At 35.3% G+C, this 14,163-nt stretch overlaps 1 long non-coding RNA gene across 1 annotated transcript; it reads left to right on the forward strand.

Moving 5' to 3' along the window:
• The first annotated feature begins 842 nt into the window (after positions 1 to 842).
• Positions 843 to 1,351, forward strand: LOC119797213. The gene is made up of 3 exons (XR_005282560.1): positions 843 to 982; positions 1,066 to 1,104; positions 1,260 to 1,351. It is a non-coding gene; the product is annotated as an uncharacterized LOC119797213 (long non-coding RNA).
• Positions 1,352 to 14,163: the final 12,812 nt, after the last annotated feature.

The raw sequence follows: 14,163 nt of genomic DNA on the forward strand, positions 1-14,163 counted from the left end.
ATATACCATGTTATACCATATATTATATGGTATAACACTAAAATAATTTTTTTCCTAGTTTGGGAGGTTAAGAGTCTGTTCATGTGACAGAAGCAAAAGCAATAACCTGCTAATGAAGAACACTGAGATAAGAGAGGAAAACATTTACAGGAAGTGGTTTTAATTCATTCATTAATACAGGAAGGGCACTAAATGTGTTTGCAGTGCTGCACATATTTCCATTTCCTGTATGTATTTCATATTATTGTGTTCAAAGCAAATATTAGGATTTGGTTCAACACACAGATATACTTAAATAGTTTTATCAGTGATTGCTTAAATTGATTCTACAGAGAAAAACAGACAAACAGAAAGCATTATCTTAACATTGTATACTTGGATGCACACTGATGCTGGTTGTAAGGTGTTTGCTGTTTATGATGCTTTCATCTTTTCCTGCACATTTTTCTGATATTAATCAGCAGCTGTAGTGATCAAAAGACGACACTTTCAGTCATAAGTAATCATTTTACCCAGTTAAGCAGAAGCATGATGATGTACAATAGATGAGATTGTCTTTACAGAGGTTAAGTTTATTTCTCTGGTATTTACAATGATAATTGAACTTTTTTTTTTGTAGGTAATTTGAAAAAATTGTAAGCATAATATTATATCTCGCTCACATCAAAGAAACAAAATCTGCAGCTAAAATTGCTTTATTACCTCATATTACATAAGATCTGCAGTATTGTCAAGTGCTGTAGCTTTGCGGCACATAATAGACAAGACAAAAATCAATCGACCATTAGACAGTTTGACTGATGAGAGGAAAGATTTATTTGATAAATAAAAACATGCTTATGAGCATCATTGTTGATTGGATCTTTAATAGAAAACACAAATCTGTTTACATTTACAATCATGAATAGTTGTATTATGTTTATGCTTTAAGACACAACGTCAAAATCTACTGCTCTGCCTTCGACATCCTCAAAGGTTTTTGGTAAGATAAAATGAAATACTGTGAGTATGGTAAACAATGTTTTATCTCTATAAATGCATTGCTTTTTTATTATTTATTTGTAGCACCAACTTCCAAGTCACCTGCAACCTCTGCTGCAAAAGGTGAGTGAATATTCTTTTTATCTAAAACAATTTACTGGACAAAATTAAAATGATGCCTACCTACCCTAACAGCCTTTTAACTTTCAGGGTTTTTTTGTTTTTTTATATATGTCTGATAACATGATTACTGTACTGCATTATTCTGTTTCTTGCAGCTGAATTAGGTCCAGGGCAGTTAGCAGCAATCATCATTGGAACGGCTGGGCTGCTTCTGTTGGTGATTCTAATATTTGCTTTCTTTAAAAGTAAGAATTCACACCATTTATTGGCAAAACATAAAGTACAGCTTCTCACAAAGACAAAATCTAATGTACATAATGTTAATGGGAAAAAGTAAATCACAACAAAACAAGAATAACGTGTGTATATGAATGGACTTTAACAAGCTTTTTAATTAGATGTACCAGTATAGGAGAATGGAGCATATATTTTCTTTAGCTGGACACAGTTAGTGAGCACATATGAATCTCGTTTTTCATACTTTGTTTTATGCAACAACAATGAACAGATTTTATGTTATCAAATCCTGCACAAAATGCTTTGGTAATAAGCCACAACAGAAGAGTCACCTCTTCACTCCCATTGTTTTTTATAGATGACCTGAGGGCACATGTGATCCAAGAGAATGTTAAGCTATTAAAACATAATTTTTAAACCTTGCGGGTCAGTCCTGCTTTCAGCTAAGCAACTGTTTCAAATGTAACTGTTTTGTCTCAAATTCTCACTCTTCTTGTTGGAGGAGCCGTGCTTAGGCGTGTAAATCCTGCTACTGGCTAAGTATAGATACCTTATAACAATTCAGGGATCTATCCAAAGTGGGCTGACTTCTATGCTATTTGTCACATTGGTCATTCCAAACAGCCTACAGAATGCCTAAAAGGGCACCTTAATCTTGCATTGAAGTGTTAAGTGAAATATTCCAGAGTGTGGCAGAAAAAATGCTGTAATGCTACAAAAGACTGTGTTTTAGTTGCTGTTATGGCTAGAGAGGTATATTAACTTAATATCTGCTTCAAAGACAGACAGACAGACAGACAGACAGATAGACAGATAGACAGATAGACAGATAGATAGATAGATAGATAGATAGATAGATAGATAGATAGATAGATAGATAGATAGATAGATAGATAGATAGATAGATAGATAGATAGACATCTGACTTTGTACTTGGTTATTCTTATCATCCCATTTTTCTTTTAAACAGGTTTCTCAGAAAAACCGAGAGACGGATCGACAGGCAAGCATCCCAAAGAGGTTAGTGCAGTTCAGTATGTAATTAATCTGCTGTTTTAACTATATTAATATATGATGGGAAAAGTCAATATTTATTGTGGAGGCTAGCTAAACATGTTTAATTTTTTCTTAAAAGGACTACATATATGAAGAGATACCAGATGACCTGAGGCCAACAATGAACAGTGTTTATTCTACAGTCAACCTTCCCACTAATGACCCAGCTTCATTGCATTATTCTACCATCAGATGTCCAACCAGCTCCACCAAGAAAGCAGATGGAGAAGTTCTGGTCTTAAACCCCTCCTCATCCTCTTGTCAGTATTCTGTCCTAAATTACAGCCAGAGTTCAACTTCTCAGACTGAGCCACAAGCCAGCAGTACAGACGAACCTCTTTACACGACACTAAAGTAACCTGTTAACTAATAAATAAATTAAAGATTGAGTGTAAAAGCAACAACCACAGCTGCCACACAGTGCTTTAAATATTAAGTAAAGTTAAAATAAAAACAACATATAAGTTTAAAGGAATAAAACAAATATGATCAAATTAATTAATTAAAACAAATAAAACCAAAGATAAAAAACACAAACGCAAAAACAGAGAAAGTCTCATGCTGTGTTAAAAGCCAAAAAATAAAAACATATTATAAGAAAAGTGAAGAGGATTGTCCAATGATTACAGAAGCTTTTTTTCATGTTTAATTTAAAAACCAATATAGCGTAATAGATGTTGAATTGTTATTGTTTTGCCAAATCTTTATGCAGGGTTTTTTTTTCTGTTTTTCTTTTTTTTGGCTTACATTATTGTTTGTACCAGAAAGACATTGAAACACAATTTTGTTCAACTGTCCATGCACTGCTTACTTCTGGTGTCCTTTATGCCTTCATGTTGCATAGCATGGAAGAAGAGACTATATATGAGACTGCAGAAAAAGGATAGCAAAAATTATTTATTGTTATGCTTATAACTGTTTTATTACTAGCAGCATTAGTACTAGCAATTTATTCAGTCATTCTGTCTGAGAATTTTTTATTGATTTAGAATAAAAGATCAACCACTATATGTGATCTAAATGGATGACAATAATTCCTCAACCTTTAACCTAACAAACAATAAATTCTTATGTACATAAAATTTGCTTTTGATTTATTATTTTCTTTTTTACGGTTTTCCATTGGGCTGTTTAATCTTTATTGCATTTAAAGTTGTCCAATGAATAGATGTTTTCTTTCTATATATGTTCTGCTTTTCTTAATTGCTTATAACAAAGAAGTGCTGGAGTAGATTGTTTTAACCCCATGAGCATAACTTGAACAGTACTTTAAAACAAAAAGCAGCGTGTTGCTACAAAAAAAAAACAATTTACGTTAGAAAAACGACAGACCATCATAACACTCTTAACATCCACCTTTTGAAGTAATCATCTCCCATTTTGCATACCCAGCCAAATTACGTGTGTGATACATCATTTGAAAGCTAACACCTTCTAGTTTCTGAAAATGAAAATTGGGTGAGTAAAATGCAGCCCAAACTGCATCAGTTCAAACATGACTCAAAGTTGTTTTTTTTATTCTCGAAAATAATAGGTCTTTTTTGAACAGCAGTAATAAAGACAGGCTTGCGAATAGGCATATCTCATTGTATTACATGTGTTCCACATGATTTTAACAACAAATGCAGAAAATTTCAGACCTCTAGCTAAAATAGCTTCAGAAGTGTGGGGCTTTAAACTTTTGGTGTCGCCAGCGTCTCCAAATCCCTCCAAATTGTGCCAAATGCTTTTACTCAACTATTTGACCCATAGAATAACACTGAAGCATTTTGGTGGCCACAAAACATTTATGAAGCAAATATTTTCCACTTTTTTTTTCAGAATCAGTGTATACAACAAAATGTAACATTTATAAACCTACAATAACATAAAAAATATATAAAAAATAGTGAAAACTGTTGCTTTTCAAGTTAAAATAAGCCCTATTGCCTTTTCTGAGCTGTATTTTGTGTTTTTTTTTCAGCCTTAGGCATTATTATAAAACAAAATCAGCGTCCAAACTTAAAAAAAATTGGACCTTTGATATTATTCAGCTTCAAGCTGCCCGCATTGATCCACACTCAGCTGTGTGTTTCACTCTTACGCAAGCCTGTAGCACGGCTCTGCTTTAGGTCTGCATGTCTAGCCTTTTCTGAAACCTTATTTCATTGGCTACAAAGCCAATAGCCCGCGTGGTCTTAACCCATAAAAACAGGACTCCATGAGGTGTAATATTGCTCTATTCGGTGTGTCATTGGCTGACAGGCAAGGAGCGCTTGTGAGATTTCAGCAACTGTTCTTGACTCCAATCGAGTCATACAAAGATGCCGATATTTTTGTCTTGTAGGTAAGAAAACGTAAAGAAACATAACAAACATCGCAGGCAAACAACTGAGGAAATAAGTATTAGGAAGTAAATATGAGCAAGATATTTTTTTCTTTATAAATATTATTATAAATTATTTATTATAAATATTCTGGATTACTTTTAATCTCTGGATCCTTATTGACAAATGGAATATAAATAATTAAAGATTAGATTCATAAAACGGCTTCGGGGACGCTTTCAAATCTATGTTATTGTGGCTGGCTTGTAATGTGTACATTTCGACATGCTGATATATCTGTGTTAATTGTGCTTTGGTGCTCGCTGTGTCCATAAAATGAACTTGGTGGTTGAATTGTGGAGAATCTAAGCATTCCAAAGATGTCTAACATGTCTATATTGGTAAAAAATTTACCGTTGTTATTTTCATGCATTCTGACTTGGTTATAAATGCTTTAAAACAGAGAGTTGTGATAATTAAAATGCAGAAGAAACTGAGGAGAGCCCTAACAGGAAGAGCTCTGGCAGACCCAAAGCACATCTGAATCGGATGACAGGCTTTTGAAAGTTCATAGTTTTTGGAAACTGTTTTTGGAAAGTTGTTGTCCTTTTAAGGACAACTTTAGGCACAGTTAAATAATAATGGTTTCAGTAAGCAAGTCTCAGTTTCAGATCTAAAGCAAACACCTCAAGCTGCAAGACGATTTACAGCAAGAAATTCATTACTAAGAATAAAACAATACATGCCTGCGCCATGACGCACTTCCAGTGGCAGGCATATATTTAGAACTTTAATTTCTTCATAATTATGGCTAATTGTTGTTGCATAGTGCAAGTTGTTTAATATTTTAATGACAAAGTTGTCTTTCCTTGGGGCCATTGTAAAAATTTGTTGACTGAAATCTGAATGACAATACAATTAATCTTAGTCTTAGTCTACAGAGAGGTGTCCAGACATATCTTTTCTTTTTGGAGCAGTTGCTTACAATGACTACAGCGTGTTTTAGGGTGCACTGTTCTACTTGATAAGAGTTACTGAAAGACATGTGAGATAAATGTAATTGCTAAATGGATACTAATAAATGAGAAGCTTGATATAAATGCCATATTTTTATATCAAAAATACAAGTGTAACAATTATAAAACTGCATTTACTTTTAGTAACTGTTCTGATTTTCCTGAAGAACTGATAGGCCTACTTGGAAAAAGCATCAGGTCAAAAATTTTTAATGAATGCCTTTTTAATTTGTAATGTGGAACTCAATTTTTTTAGAATATATGAAACAACAAAACCCGACCAGGCTTCTGCAGCAGCTTGCAAACATGGGCTTATCTACTGGACCTTTAGATTGAAAGAAGGATAAAGAAGCTGAGTTTTGCTGACAAGTTGTAAGCAGCGCATCAACAGGTGGTTAACATGCAGGGGATTGCAAGCACACAGAATACTTCTGCAGATAATGTACCACAAAGAAGTTTTAGCAAGAAGTAAAAGTTTTTCTTTCATCACCTCACAAAAGGTTTTGTCGTGGTGCTACTTGCACTTGTGGCTGTGCTGGTTAGACATTTGATGACTGTCCGATTTGGAAGATATGGCCACGTTGTTGTCATCTGTCAAATACAGGTGCTGGTCATAAAATTAGAATATCATGAAAAAGTAGATTGATTTCAGTAATTCCATTTAAAAAGTGAAACTTGTATATTATATTCATACATTACATACAAACTCATATATTTCAGATGTTTATTTTGTTTAATTTTGATGATTACAAATGACAACAAATGAAAATCTCAAATTCATCATATCAGAAAATTAGAATATTACTGAAGACCAATAAAAACAAAGGATTTATAGAAATGTTGGCCAACTGAAAAGTATGAACATGAAAAGTATGAGCATGTACAGCACTCAGTATTTAGTTGGGCCTCCTTTGGCCTGTATTACTGCAGCAATGCGGCGTGGCATGGAGTCGATCAGTCTGTGGCACTGCTCAGGTGTTATGATAGCCCAGGTTGCTCTAATAGTGGCTTTTAGCTCTTCTGAATTGTTGGGTCTGGTGTATTGCATCTTCTTCTTCACAATACCCCATAGATTTTCTATGGGGTTAAGGTCAGGAGAGTTTGCTGGCCAATTAAGAACAGGGATACCATGGTCCTTCAACCAGGTACTGGTAGCTTTGGCACTGTGTGCAGGTGCCAAGTCCTGTTGGAAAATGAAATCTGCATCTCCAAAAAGTTGGTCAGCTGCAGGAAGCATGAAGTGCTCTAAAACGTCCTGGTATGTGGCTGCGTTGACCCTGGACCTCAGAAAACACAATGGACCAACACCAGCAGATGACATGGCACCCCAAACCATCACTGACTGTGGAAACTTTACACTGGACTTCAAGCAACGTGGATGAAGTGCCTCTCTTCTTTTCCTCCAGACTCTGGGACCTTGATTTCCAAAGGAAATGCAAAATTTACTTTCATCAGAGAACATGACTTTGGACCACTCACCAGCAGTCCAGTCCTGTTTCTCTTTAGCCCAGGCAAGACGCTTCTGACGCTGTCTGTGGTTCAAGAGTGGCTTGACACAAGGAATGCGACAGCAGAAACCCATGTCTTTCATACGTCTGTGTGTGGTGGTTCTTGAAGCACTCACTCCAGCTGCAGTCCACTCTTTGTGAATCTCCCCCACATTTTTGAAGGGGTTTTGTTTCACAATCCTCTCCAGGGTGCGGTTATCTCTCTTGCTTGTACACTTTTTTCGACCACATCTTTTCCTTCCCTTCGCCTCTCTATTAATGTGCTTGGACACTGAGCTCTGTGAACAGCCAGCCTCTTTAGCGATGACCTTTTGTGTCTTGCCCTCCTTGTGCAAGGTGTCGATGGTCGTCTTTTGGACAACTGTCAAGTCAGCAGTCTTCCCCATGATTGTGTAGCCTATAGAACTAGACTGAAAGACCATTTAAAGGCTTTTGCAGGTGGTTTGAGTTAATTAGCTGATTAGAGTGTGGCACCAGGGGCCATCAATTTTGAACCTTTTCACAATATTCTAATTTTCTGATATGATGAATTTGAGATTTTCATTTGTTGTCATTTGTAATCATCAAAATTAAACAAAATAAACATCTGAAATATATGAGTTTGTATGTAATGTATGAATATAATATACAAGTTTAACTTTTTAAATGGAATTGCTTAAATCAATCTACTTTTTCATGATATTCTAATTTTATGACCAGCACCTGTAGTTTCTTCATGGCCTCTGACAGACGTTTAGATTCAAAGTCAGGTAACTATTTCTGTTACTGTTCTCATTCATATCAACACATATGCAACACATTTATATACATATATAAAGTCATAATTTAACTTCTTAAATGACATAATCAAAGACAGATAACCAAGCGCTGCAGCTTTTATTTAATTGAAATATTATTGATTTTAATATGTAAAGATCTTTGTGCTACTTATGTATGAAAAGTGCTTTATAATTAAAACTTTCTTAATTCATACACCACTGAACCAAATAGAACAAGCACAACACAAACAGAAAATGGTCAAATAAATACAAACATAAAGAAACTAAAAACATTAATCAGTGCCCCCCCCTGTAACAACCCCCTATCCTGGCATACATAGTAAAACAGTTCACTCTATATTTCCTTTTTTTTACTGAAATTCCCTTTGAAACAAACACAGTTAAAGAAGCTCTATACCTTTTCATTTACCACAGCCTACAAAGGACCCTCATTATTACAGACTGCAGCAGTGTTTTCAATTTGTATCAACCAGGTGTCGTTAAAGATTTCTTTTTTTTACAAGTGAGGTACAAAAGGGTAGAATTGCAGCTGGAATATTTAAAATACAGTTGGTGGTTTAAACCAACATCAGTACATATTTAGTCTTTAAAAACATTATTGATCTAAAATAAAATCACAAAAGATATTTTCAACATTTATCACAATCCTCAGAATAAACAAACTGAAGGACTAAACTTGACATTAATTATTGTAAACATATCACAGTGTCTCTAGCTCAAATGTGTCTGTAAAGGAGAACATTGAAAGAAGTATAAATAGAACATTTATGCTGAAGAACAAAAAATGAACAAAACTATCCTTATAACAGTGAAAGACGTAATGGCGACTGACTCTGACATGAGGAACCTAAAAGGGATGAAGGCAAGATGCTTTTTGTCATTAAGGTTTATTGTAGTTCTGACCCTGATACAGACAGATAAAGCTTAGATAAGACTGACAAATCAATCCGGTGGGCAAACTATGATCAAGTATTTTTTTTTGCATTTTTAGACATGAGGTAAATTACATATTCATAGATTACCTTCCTTAATGCTAATTGCCTGGGTCAGCAATGTCCCATATGGGACGATGTCTGTGATACAATGCAGGTGTAACTTACAGGTGAACTAATAAGAATATTGTATAAAATTGCATTTATTCCTTTATTTCTTCTGAAACCAGAACATTTCAAGAATTTATTTTAATATTGCTTGTTAAGGATAGGAGATCATTAAAATTAAGATGCATTTTTCACCATCTACACTGCATGTTTCATTAAACCTCTCTGCAACTGTCTACATAGGATTTACAGTGGGTAAATGGTAACTGTGTTTGTTTCGTGTTCATTTGAAATGATTAAAATGTTTTAATCAATTCCATCTTTCTGATAGTGAATTTATTCATGTTTGTGTGTTAGTTGAATAATTACAAATCATAATATGTTTTAAGTGACATCTTTGATTTGAATTCATTGATTATGGTACAGTTGTGCTCTTTTTGCTATCCACTATTTCTGTTAACAACTTAAAAAAGGAAACATTATTTAATGAAACAAAAATCTCAAGGATCCACAACAGGATGACCTTTTTTTTTTTATTCTCAATAAAAAATGGCATGGACAAGTGTCTTGTTTTGTTTCTTCCCTCTTGCCTGCTGCATTATTCAGATGTTGCCTCATTATGATTTATTTGTCAGACTTGGCAAAGTTTTTACACCAGATGCCTTTTCTGCAACAATGAGGGGTTTAAACCCAGGTTCCCCTAATGGGGGTCGTGGACTTAAACCACCATGGGGACTGCAGATGTTTCTTCTGTAATAAATGTGAAGCAATGGGGTGTTGAATTTTTGATTCCCCATTTATGTATTTATATTTTATCTGCTGTTTCTGCAGCAATTCTATCACTCAACCTGAATATATATCTTGGTTAAGCAGCTGGAAGACCAAAATGTAGTCTAAAAGCACTCTGAAAACTACATTAATGTTTTAAAAAAACATAATCTAGAGAAGAGCAGATTCCTACAGAGGTTAGGTTATTAATATACACTTATAAATGTTTCTGTATTGACAAATACATTTTGCCATGCCTGCCATCAAATTCTTGCACCTCTGTTGAAAATGTGTTATATCCTTACCTGTTAGAAGCATGTCTATGAAGAGATATTGGAGCATTAACAGACACCTTTTGACTGCAATTTATGCCACTGCTGACATTTTCAGTCTCATCTTGCTGCAGTAGTCCTATTTAAGAATTTGGACGAGAGAAACACTGAATCTCTGAAGCTTAAACCGAACTCTACTTCATGCAAGAATTCCGTTTTGAAGAGCAGCTTGAGCTCAACCTACTCAACTGACCAGCCATCCAGATCTACAGACAATCCTCTTTACTCTTCTGATACAGACTTTAAATAAATAAATTGTGTTACATTCAAAGAAATTGAAAGCCAGTAAGGATTTAAAATAATCTAAACTGTTACTATGAGTTCAACATTTTAGCTTAAGCCACAGCAGCAGCCCCCATTGAGGCAAGGCAGTACCCAAGCTTAGGCCCCACCAGCAGAACAAACCATCAGTGACTACCAAGGGAGTGAGATAAATCAAAATCAGCTAATATTGTCAAATTAGGAGCAGGGTAGAGAAATGTAGAGGCATCAACATGTTCAGAAATAAACATTTAACAAAAAAGAGTGGTATCATTGCTACAGAGGCCAGGATGTTAAGAGGGTCAAGAAAAAAAAATGACAGCAACTCGATTCAGAATGGAAATGTTTGGATCAAAGAACAAGAAGAGTCCAAGGCAAACATGATAAAATAACTGAAAGACTTAGAAAGGTATGGGGATGTTCATTGATCAATGTGATATAAAATTAAGTTGAAGTTACTTAAGCAAATTACAGAAACTTGAACATTGATCCAGCTTTAAATATCAATAATTAAACAGGTTATGAAAAGGAACCTGCAAAAAAAAGTATATTTTAAATAAAGAATGCAAGAACTATACTGTACAATTTAACAATGAGATCTTGGTTTAAAGGATGTTATCGGTTATCTATTTCAACAGTATGGATTTCTTCATCCAGAAAACATTTGGGGTAACTTGATCAAGTTCAGATAAAGGGATATGAGATGTATTATTTAAATAAAAATTGAAAAGGTGGGTAGTCTCTTGTACAAGAGTAACACAGCTGATAACATGACTGTTGTTAACAACACTATGGACGTTATTACAGTAGAAATCTTGGGAGAAGAAACTAAAGCAATTGTGTCCATAAAGCACCGAGCTACTGAGTTGAGGTTTTTTGCAGAAAAATATTATTGAGTTGTTTAGCAGAATCTCTATGTGGAGATTTTAACATGAATCTTGTGAATATGTGCTTTATGTACAACAAATTAATTTATTTTAAAGTATATTTTAGGTCTGTATCATTTAGTAAGAAAAACCAACAAGAATTACTACACAAAGTGCAACATTTTTGTTACTATTATCAGTTATGCTTCTAAGGGATTGAGGCTGGATCCTGGTGACCGATTCCAGCGATTATTTACCTGTTTGTGGTCTATAAAAATAACTATTATAAAACACAAGTCTTAGTGGAAAATACATTCCTTATATTTTTGCAATAGACTCTCTTTATATGTTAGAAGATCAAATAGAATTGTATTACTTCTCAGTCAGTTAGGAGTTTGATATTTGACTCATCAGCTCTCTGTGATTTTGCATGCTAGCTGATTAAAAATAGCTCCCAAGCATTCAATATTTACTGACATAGATTACAGATCTGTCAAATATTCACAAATAGTCCTGGTCTTAAATTGTGTTTTCTGTACAGCAACTTTCCACATGGTTACACTCAAAGCAACCTTAAAGAGAATAGTAGTGTAAAGATGGTAAAGAGTATAAAACTGTAATGCTGGAAATTTGGTAAAAAAAAAAAAAGATGTTATGAATGTAAAATGATCAAGAACTCCTTTTTTATAAAGTCTATAAAGATGAACACAGATGACCCCGACACTGCATTGGATAAACTTTTAAATGATTTAAAGGGAATTGGGAACAGACACTTTAGAATTCAAATCTCTTTTTTTTTCAAGTTTGTTTTTTGGTTTTGTTCTAGTAAATTGCTACTGCTATCTGCTGATTGCTAACTTAGACTAAGACTAATACAAACTTTATTGTCATTTTGTATACACAGAGGGCCGGATTTATCAAGATCCAATTTTGCGTGCAGTAATTTGCGCTCGCAAACTGGAATTTTGCGCGAGGGGCTGAACCATGGTTTGCGGGTGATTTAACAAGAGCGATTGCGTAACTGGTGGCAGGTGCAAAACTGTTGGAGACGCCCTATTTAAATGATGGTTTTGCGCGTTTGGTGGTTTGCGGCAAAGTAGTTTGGACAGCAGAAAGCGCAAAAGGAAATTCGACCCCATGGAAATGGAGGTGTTGGTGGATGAAGCCAACAAACATTTAAGTGAGCTACAGCAAAGAAGTGTGACTGTCACACAGAGGAACGCTATATGTGAACAAATCTGTAATAAGGTAAACGCTGTTGGTGAAACCTTGCGAACAGTGGATGAAGTAAAAAGAAGATACCAGGATATTAGAAGGCGAACCAAAGAAAAACTGGCATATAACAAAACATCTGCGAACAAAAGAGGAGGGGGCACAGTAGATGAGATGCCTCTGACCAGCATTGAGGAACAAGTACAGCAGACGCTCTGTGAGGAGCAAATCACTGGAATTGCAGCTCCAAAATGGCAATGCTGGATAAACGATATGTTTTGATCGTTTCTTGTTCATTCCAAAAATATTCACACGGAGTGAAAAAATGCGTTCTCTGCGTCTCCTTGCTTAATTTCAATGTCTCCTTCTTGCGGCAATAACCGCTGCCATGTGTGCGCAATTACGCATACAGACCATTTGCACCTTCTTTTGAAACGTGTTAAATATAGAGTCAGATACCGTTAGCAAAATTGCTTTCAGGTTTGATAAATCACTTTGCGAGTGCTAAATTAATATATTTACATGTTCTCCTCCAACAAGACGCATTTTTGCGTGTAAACGCCCCATATTGCATATTCATTGCAGAAAAAGTACTAAATGGATATCAGGCGCTATTTAGCACATTTTAAAGACCAAATCCTTTTAGCACGCTGTTGATAGATCAGTTTGTACATTTTTAGCGTGCGCAGTGAAATAGCTCACGTTTTTATACACGCAAACCTTTGATAGATCCGGCCCAGAGTGTATACAAAACGAAGTTTTGTTTTCTACAGCTTTCAGAACATTTCCATTCTATAAAGTACAGCAGTGACCAAAATTAAACAGTGTGGGAGGAAAAAACATGATGCAAAAAGAGCATTGATATGGAAGTTCAGAGCATTAAATATGTATGGTGCAATCATGCAGTATTTTGGTTTTGATATTATCAGTGTGATGCAGAGTCTGTGACACTATTTAGAGCTTTCTTAGCATTCATCTGTCTAATACGGGGGGGAAGAAGCTGTTGCAGAATCTGCTGGATGCTGCGAAGCCTCTTCCTTGAGGGCAGCAGGGAGAACAGTCCAAGGTGGATTTTGAGGTGTAACTTCCTCTAAGGGGGCTGCTCAGTGGCTCAGTGGGCAGCACTGCTGCATGTTCTCCCTGAGCATGCGTGGGTTCTCTCCAGGTACTCCGGCTTCCTCCCACAGTCCAAAAACATGACTGTTAGGTTTATTGGCTTCTCTAGATTCTCCTTAGGTGTGAGTGTGTGTGTGAATGATTGTTTGTCTCTATGTTGCCCTGCGATGGACTGGCGACTTGTCCAGGGTGTACCCCGCCTCTTGCCCGTAGACAGCTGGAGATGGGCACCAGCACCCCTCGCGACCCCGCTGGGGATTAAGCGTTTAAGAAAATGGATGGATGGATGGACTTCCTCTAAGTCCACAACGGAGTTACAAGGTATTGGTTGCTTTTGTATGTCTTTTCTAAAAAATTACATTATAGTAAAAAGAGTTTAAATGTGTTACAGTGATTATTCTATTTTTCGCTTCACCTCATTAGTTGTTTAAAGTAAATCTTAAAATTTCAATATAGTTTTCTCTAAGATTGATAATATCTTTTTAAGTATTTGCAAAAAAATATTTACCTCACAGTATAAACAGTTGTTTTAACTAATGCTGTTTTCACATTTTATGGTTGA

Source organism: Cyprinodon tularosa, unplaced genomic scaffold (genome assembly GCF_016077235.1).
Source record: "Cyprinodon tularosa strain WSP-4 unplaced genomic scaffold, ASM1607723v1 ctg575, whole genome shotgun sequence".
In the NCBI taxonomy this organism is placed as follows: Eukaryota; Metazoa; Chordata; class Actinopteri; order Cyprinodontiformes; family Cyprinodontidae; genus Cyprinodon; species Cyprinodon tularosa.